The sequence below is a fragment of the Ictidomys tridecemlineatus genome, chromosome 3, assembly GCF_052094955.1.
Source record: "Ictidomys tridecemlineatus isolate mIctTri1 chromosome 3, mIctTri1.hap1, whole genome shotgun sequence".
Taxonomy (NCBI): domain Eukaryota; kingdom Metazoa; phylum Chordata; class Mammalia; order Rodentia; family Sciuridae; genus Ictidomys; species Ictidomys tridecemlineatus.
The window spans coordinates 97565913-97574147 of record NC_135479.1 but is presented as its reverse complement, the minus strand read 5'-3'; positions in this window follow the sequence as shown (position 1 = coordinate 97574147).

Below are 8235 nucleotides of genomic sequence, written 5' to 3'. Positions count from 1 at the left end.
ATTGCCTTTTCTCCCTTATTACAGTACAGCACAGCCTCATGCTCACTGCAAATAAAGAATCAAAACAAAAAGAATACTCATTATCTTATCTATTTTGATAACTCGGTAGGTAGCTTTCTAAATCATTTTTATGCATCAAAAGATCAAATCACACTATACCTTTAAACTTACCAGAAGTTTCTTCCTGAGGACACCCAGGTTCTTTCCCACTTGTTGTTTTTGGATATCCAGGTTGTTTCCAACAAGCCCCTTTAGTTGGATATTAGGTTATTTCCAACTCATTACTACTTTTTTTTTTTTAAACTTCTGCTGCTGTAACAGAGGACCATAAATTTAATGCCTTAAAACATCACAAATTTATTCTCAAGACAGTTCTGTAGATGAGAATTCTGAAATCAGCTTCCTTGGGCTGTCAAGAGTGCATTCCCATGGAGACCCTGAGAGGAGATGCCATCTCCCTGCCTTGTAGCTCTGAGAGGCTACCTGCAGGCCAGATGGTACTCGGTTTGCCTGGTCTCCCCTGTGCAGGACACCCTCTGTTTGCCTCTCATAGGGATCTGTTGTGATTGTGTCACTGGGCCCACCTGGATAACCCTGGAGAATCTCATCTTTTGAAATCCTGATGCTAGTTACACCTTGCTATATGATGCAGCATAGTCCAGGTTCCAGGAATAAAGATGTGGACATTTTGAGGAGCCTCTTGGGCTACAGAAACTGTTACAAACAGAATAAGCAGGTGCAATGGTTTAGGAAAGAGAGAAGGAAAATATTCTCTCCAAATCCTGAAAAAATTATAGAGTAAACACTATGGAAAGCAGTATGGAGATTCCTCAGAAAACTTGGAATGGAACCACCATTTGACCCAGCTATCCCACTCCTTGGTTTATACCCAAAGGACATAAAATCAGCATACTACAGGGACATAGCCACATCAATGTTTATAGCAGCACAATTCACAGTAGCTAAACTATGGAACCAACCTAGATGTCCCTCAATAGAGGAATGGATAAAGAAAACATGGTACATACACATAATGAAATGTTACTCAGCCTTAAAGAAGAATGAAATAATGACCTTTGCAGGTAAATGGATGGAGATGGAGAATATCATGCTAAGTGAAATAAGCCAATCCCAAAGAATCAAAGGCTGAGTGTTTTCTCTGCTATGTGGATAGTAATTCACAATAAGTGGCGGGGGGTGGGGGGTAGGGAAGAATGCGAGGGAGTGAAAGGAGAGGAGGGGCATGAGGGTAGGAATGATATTAGAATGAATCGGACATTATTACTCTATGTGCATATATGATTACACGACTGGTGTAACTCTGCATCATGTACACCCAGGAGAATGAGAAGTTATACTCCATTTATGTAGGATGCATCAAAAAGCATTCTTCTGGGGCTGGAGCTGTGGCTCAGAGGTAGAGTGCTTGCCTTGCACTGGGTTCGATCTTGAGCACCACATAAAATAAATAAAGGCATTATGTTCATGTATAACTAAAAAATATATTTTAAAAAAGCATTCTACTGTCATGTATAACTAATTAGAACAAATTTCAAAATTATAAAAAAGTCTATAGAGGGATTAAAAATATTTAAATAAAACAGCTTTAAAATTGCTCAAATAAATAGTGCCTGAAGTAGAGTCCAGCGGTACTCGTTTCAGCCATGGTGTTTAGCTAGCTTCACCATTTGATTAACATGTTTTCCTTCCAGTAGCCACTGAGGGAGTAAGAGAGCAGAAGGTCAGGTGGGCTGTGGGTCTCGGGCAGGGAGGTGCTGGCTGAGATCTGAAGGACACAGGGCCTGTGGCGTGAATCAGGGTGAGAGGAGGCCCAGAGGCAAAGGGAGCTTCGTGGGCCTGGGAAGCCAGGGTGGGTTGTGTGGCTCTGTCAAGCTCTAAGGTGGCCGTGGGGGGCGGTGCTGCAGGGAGGAAGCTGGCTCTTTACTCGGGATGGGCCAAGATGGGCCTTGCAGGACCTACTGTGTTGGACTGGACCTTCAGAAGGAGGCAGAGCTCTTGAGCACCATCTGGGTCTTCGACACTTGGGCTCAGTGGTGTTAAGATGGCATGCTCCTTCTTCACAGATCCAACACAGCCCCAGGATCCCCGCTGAGATTGCTCAGCCCGCCCCAACATTCACAGGGAAATGGAGAGCGCTCAGAATTGTTAAGGCAGTTTGAAAGAAAGGGACAAAATGGGAGGACTTACATTTCCAGATTTCAATGAAGGGAGCATAAGGAGAGACGAGCAGGGCAGTGGGTAGAACCTGGCCAACCCTGCACCGAGGCCAGCTGACCTTTCCCAAGGTGCCAAGGTAATTCAATGGTGGTGGGGGGAGTAGTCTTTTTACAGATGGTGCTGGGACAGGTGGTTATTTATAAGCAAACAAATCCACACCCAAAATGAAACCAAAAAACAAGGGCTAAGACCTTATATCATATACAAAAAGCAGCTCAGAACAGATCATAAACCTAAATGTGAGTGGTAAAATTTTAAAGCATTCACAAAATGTATTGCTTTCTTCGAGACTTTTCATTGAGCCATTAGGGAAATGCAAATCAAAACCTCAACGAGACACCTCTTTACGGTCCTAGAATGGCTGCCATAAAGAACAGCAATAATAACCAGAGGTGGTGAGGGCGTGGGGGGAGTTGGAACTCTCACACATGGCTCTTGGGAACATAAAATGGTGCAGACATCAGGAAGCAGCCTGGCAATTTCTCAAAATATGAAACATACAAGTGAAACAAGTCATCTCCGAAAGACAATTGCCACATGTTCCTACTCATTTGTGCAAACCAGTAAGTCAACGCTGCAGAAGTATGGAATGGAAGGGTGGTGCAAGAGATGTTGGGGGAGTAGAATTCAATACATGACCTAGGGACAGAGCGGAGGAATCACTCCTGGCTCTTCAGTACACTGGAGTAAGTTTGGCAAAACAACCTATGGGGTATTTCAAAATGACTAGCAAAGAAGAGAATGAAATTTCCCATACATAAAAATGAGTGATGGCTGAAGATTTGGAAACACTTATTACCCTAATTTGATCCACACATTTTGTATATGTGTATGGAATTACCATAAGTACCCTATAAAGTTGGACACATCAAAAAAATTTTTTTAAATGTTAAGCATAGAGTTATCATGTGACCTAGCTGTTCAGCTCCTGGATATCTACTCAAGAGAACTGAAAACAAGTCCACACTATGACTTGACTAAGAATGTTCATAGCTGCATGGCTCATAATAGCCAAAGAGTGGAAACAAGCCAAACACCCATGAGCTGATGAGTGGATACACAGAATGTGGTGTGTCTATACAGTGGAATATTATTTGGCAAGACAAAGGAATCAGTAAAAAGGAAGAATGTATTAATATAGGCTTAAACATGGATGGACCTTGAAAACATTATGCTAAATGAGAGAAGCCAGTAAAGATGATGACATAGTGTATGATTTCATTTATATAAATGTGCAGAGTAGTGAGATCTTTAGTGACAGGAAAGTAGACTAGTGGTTATTCAGGGCTGGGGATAGTGGTGGGGGGAAATGGGGAGTGATTGTTCCCCTAAATGGATTAGATTTCTTTTAGGGTGATGGAAAAGTTCTAAAATTAGTCCATAGTGTTGGTTGTTCTCAAATGTACCACAGCCATTAAATTCTGCATTTTACATGGGTAAATTTTATGGGGCATAAATTTTAATAAAGTTATTAAAAATAAGTACTAATATATACTACAGCATGAATAAACTTCAAACCATTATGCTTGTTAAAAAAAAAAAAGGCCAGGCACCAATACCACATGTTGAGTCTATTTTAAAATTTATTTTTAAAAATATCAACAAAAAATTGTGTATGCTTTGAGGCATTTAGAATGTCAACAAAACAGCTGCAGCTCCCCCTATCCTCCCATTACCAAATGGCATTCAGTTAATAGAACAGTGATTTCACAGAAGCTGTATGGGACACAACTGAAGGGGAGGGAACCGAGTCATGGGACCACTTGTGCTGCACACCCAGAGCCTTCCCAGCAAGGCCAGTGGCCCCTGGGTTAGCCACACGGAAAGGACACCACACAGCCTGCGGCAGATGGCACCCAGCCTACATTTCCATTCTTCAGTGTCCAGGGCTCAGCACTCCACAGACAGGAAAACCCTGCGGGAACCGCTGAGTCCTCTTCCCTCCTCCATCGCCATCTTCCCGCCCCCTCCGGCCTCCCTCCTCTCCCTTCTCCTTCTGGCCTTCATGCTAGAAGGCTGGCCTTCAGCAGCTCCTGTCCCCACTTCCCTCCACAGTGCCGCCAGGTTCCCTGGGAGTGGCTCCAGGCACAGGGCAGGCTCTGCTTTGATCTGGGGCAACACTGGAGGATGCAGGAGGCCTACTGGGGGGCTTCTGAGAATAGTGGCACACTTCCACAAATGTACTAAAACAATACTGAATTTACACCTAAACGAGTCTTCGTAGGATATGTTAATTATACCTTCACAAAGCTATATATTTTGTTTTAACTGACCTGGGCCGGACACCAACAGCATTCCATTGTGAGGACGGGCTGGAGTTGGAGGCAGGCAGGTTGCTCCATTTTGGGGGTCTAGCCATCTCCCCATCTGCCAAACCCTATTAACACCCCAAGCTGGGCTCTTTGGGGCCCATAAGGCAGCCGCTCACCTGCTGTAGTGAGTCTCTTACTGCAGGGCAGGCCCCTATGTCACTACCTGCCGTGTCAGGTGGGGAGTGCAGGAGTCTCTTTGAGTCAGCTGATTTGGGGGCAGGGGCTTAATCAGGGTGCAGAATTGCTTCCCCTGGGAGAAGATGGTCAGAAGAGGTGGGAAGTGTGGTTCCTCCGTTGAAGACCGCTGTTTAGAGCCCTGCGGAGTCCAGTATCTGAGCAGCTCCCACCTTGGCTCCCACCTTGGCTCTAGGGGGCGCCTTTTCCATTTGACACCCGGGGCTCTTCTGTAACTAGCAGTTAGTGTTGATCTTTTAGAGAATCTAAAGCCCCCTTCTTAAGGACCTCACAGTCCCTTATTATAACTTGAATCTCAGAAGAAAATAGACTTAGCAAAACTGGTTTATTTTTATTTTAGCAAGCAAGCCATAGTTCTTTATGTCCCCAAAATCGTGTTACAAGAAGCGATTTTTCATCCGTTGGAGACATACATGGAAGCAGCCAGTATCTGTCCCCTAAGTAGACAGCAGTTAAGCACACGTGACTAGGTGTGCCCCTTTCTGTGTGGAGGGACAGCTCTGCGTAGGAAATGAGAAGATGGCATAGACAGGGGCACAGGTTCACCTGCTCGAATGGCGTGTTACCTGGGTTTCAGATGATTAGGAAGCTAAGGGGTTTGAGCTGGAAGCTCTAGCAGCCTTTTAGTTCATCAGATGGTTCTAGAACCTTCGTGGGCTCAGGTGTCTTCTTTTGCTGGCAGGCAAAGACAAGCCTGGACAGAGTGTGTTATTGTTCTCGGAAGGAGCCTGGCCCTCGCCAGGGCCCTCAGAGAGTTGCAAGGATCAAGCTCGGCTGGGGGACAGTGGTGAAAACACACAGCGGGGGCAGGGCTTCTCCTCTTCAGAGCTCTGTGGGAAGGGTGATGAGTGTTTCCACAGAAACAGTCCCATCCCCACAGGTAGCAGAGCGACTGACCGCTGCCCGCATGGCAGCCTCTCAGGAAGCTCTCCCCCATTGCACCTTGGAGAGGCTCGCTCAGCCTTCGCTGACTCTTGGGACGCAGGCTCTGAGGGAAGCTGCTTAGTCTTAAGCCCCATTTGTGATAAGGGGCCTGAAGCTGCAAGAGACCAGAGAGGTCCAGGCAGTGGAGAAGCCAGAGTGGGGACCCAGACTCTGGGCTTGTCGGGTGTTTTCTCTCTGTAGGGTCTGAGGCAGGACGTGGGCTTGGGGTCTACACATAGCACGTCTCAGCCATGGGACCTCATGCTTCTTTGTTAGGGAAGTGACCCAAACAGGATCAGTGCATGGAGTGTCACGAGGGCAGAATGAGGGGTTGTGCATTAGTATAAGAGCTAGAGCGCTGTTTTCCCTGCTTAGCCTTACCTTCTGTGAGTCCTACCACACCTGGAGGATGCCATCCGAGTGGCCCTGGTCAGCTGCACTGTTGTTCTGAGGATCTCGGAAGTGGTGGGTACTGGATGCTGGTGCTGGGCTTTAGAATCCAATTCCTGGCCTACAGGAAAAATAAGGTTTGTGAGAACCAAACGTCCAGTGTGCAGTGAGAGTTCTCAGTTGTCAGTCACGACCTGGTCTGTGCTAGCCACCGTCTAGGGTCTCAGGCACTGCACTTCTCCAGATGATTCAGACAAGTTAGCTTGGGTGGTGACCGTACCTTTGCAGACAGTTTGGAAAAGGCTGCCTTCTGGGAGAAAGGTAGGAAAGAGTGAGGAACCCCTCTGAATGTCTGGATTTATGGCTCAGGGCAGGGCTCTCAGGCTGTAGTGAGTTGTGGCGGGCACCCAGACACCACCATTTTGCTTGGGTGAAGCCACACTCTGAAGCTTATTGAAGAGACATGAGAGGTTCCCGAGACTCTCATGGTTTGAAAGCGTGAGGCCAGGGCCTGTGAGCCACCCACATGCCAGAAAGTGAAGACTGGCAGGCTATTCAACAGATGTCACTTGGTTGGGGCCAAGACTGTATCACCTATGAGCTCACCTGGGAGGGAAGAGCAGGCCATGGATTGCGTGTGCAAGCCAGGAGTAGGAGCCTATCTTTGGGATCAGATGGAGATTATACCTGACCCACTATTTGGGGATCCCTAGTGGGGATGTGGTGAAGGAAAGCTTTAGGTATGGTCCGGCCGGCTGATGATGCTAATGGTGTGGGCGTGGTACATGAACTTGTATGTGTGTGTGTGTGTGTGTGTGTGTGTGTTGGGGGAAATTGGCAGTTGAATGAGCAGGTTTGGAGGAATTGTAAAAATAGGAGGAATATTTCTTTTCTTCTTCTTTTTTAAAAATTTTTCAGTTTTCAGTGGAAACAACATCTTTATTCCATTTGTATGTGGTGCTAAGGATTGAACCCAGCGCCCTGCGCATGCCAGGCGAGCGCGTTATTGCTTGAGCCCCCATCCTCAGCCCAGGAGGGATATTTATTTTCATTCATAAAAGAAGTGTAAGAAATTGTGTTGTAGAATGCATGGGAAAACATAGAAAAGTATAAAGAAGAAAATTAAAACCACACATAATTAAACACCAAGAAGTACTGCACAAGAGTGAGGATTGGTTCCTGAAACCAGTATGAGGATTGAAAAGATGGGTTTGCTGAAAGGGTAGAAAAGGGAAAGTTTTCCCTTCTTTTTTTTTTTTTAAATTAGGTGTTGTTAGACCTTTATTTTATTTTGTTATTTATATGTGGTGCTGAGAATCAAGCCCAGTGCCTCACACATGCGAGGCAAGCATTCTACCGCTGAGCTACAACCCCAGCCCTGCTTTCCCTTCTTTTAATTTCTGGTTTGCAGAGACTTTCCCCAAACCTTTGAATGGAAATACAAAGGTGAAAGAGAGCTATAGAATGCTGGTAAGCTTCAGAAATGTAGAATGCAGTCTTTTTTAAAATTTTTTTTATAGGTGGACACAATATTTTATTTTTTATGTGGTGCTGAGGATGGAACCCAGTGCCTCAGGCATGCTAGGTGAGCACTCTCCTCTGAGCCCCAGCCCCAGCCCCTAGAATGCAGTCTTTCTATGTTATCTTCACTCTGCACATATGTTGATCTTTCCCTGATGTTTTTCTAGAACATAGTTTAAACGGCTCCTTTGTATCCCACCTTGTGAATAGAGAGATCATCACTGATTAAAATACCCCCGCCCTGTGTACTTCTAGTTGGTTGTTTTTTGCTATTATAAATAGACTGTAGTCAGTATCCTTATACATCAAGTTTTGTATGGATCTCTATTATGTCCTTGAGATACTTTGGAGTAAAGACCACTTGATCAAAGGGTCTATGTACTTTTTCATGCTCCTGATACTTTTGCTGGATTGTGTTCTCAAAATATTCTTATTCCCCAAGGAGAGATGCTTGAGAAAGAACCGACAGGGGGGACCAGGGGGTGGACTCATAGGAAGTCGACCTGGGGAAAGGGACTGGGCCAAGCCTCAGGGACAGGCTAGCAAGACAGGGAAGGGGAGGACTCTTGGGAAAGAACCCCAAGGATACGAGCCAGAACCAGCAGATGAGCTGAGGGCAACACTGGCTCTGGAGGAGCAGGTTACAGACAGCAGC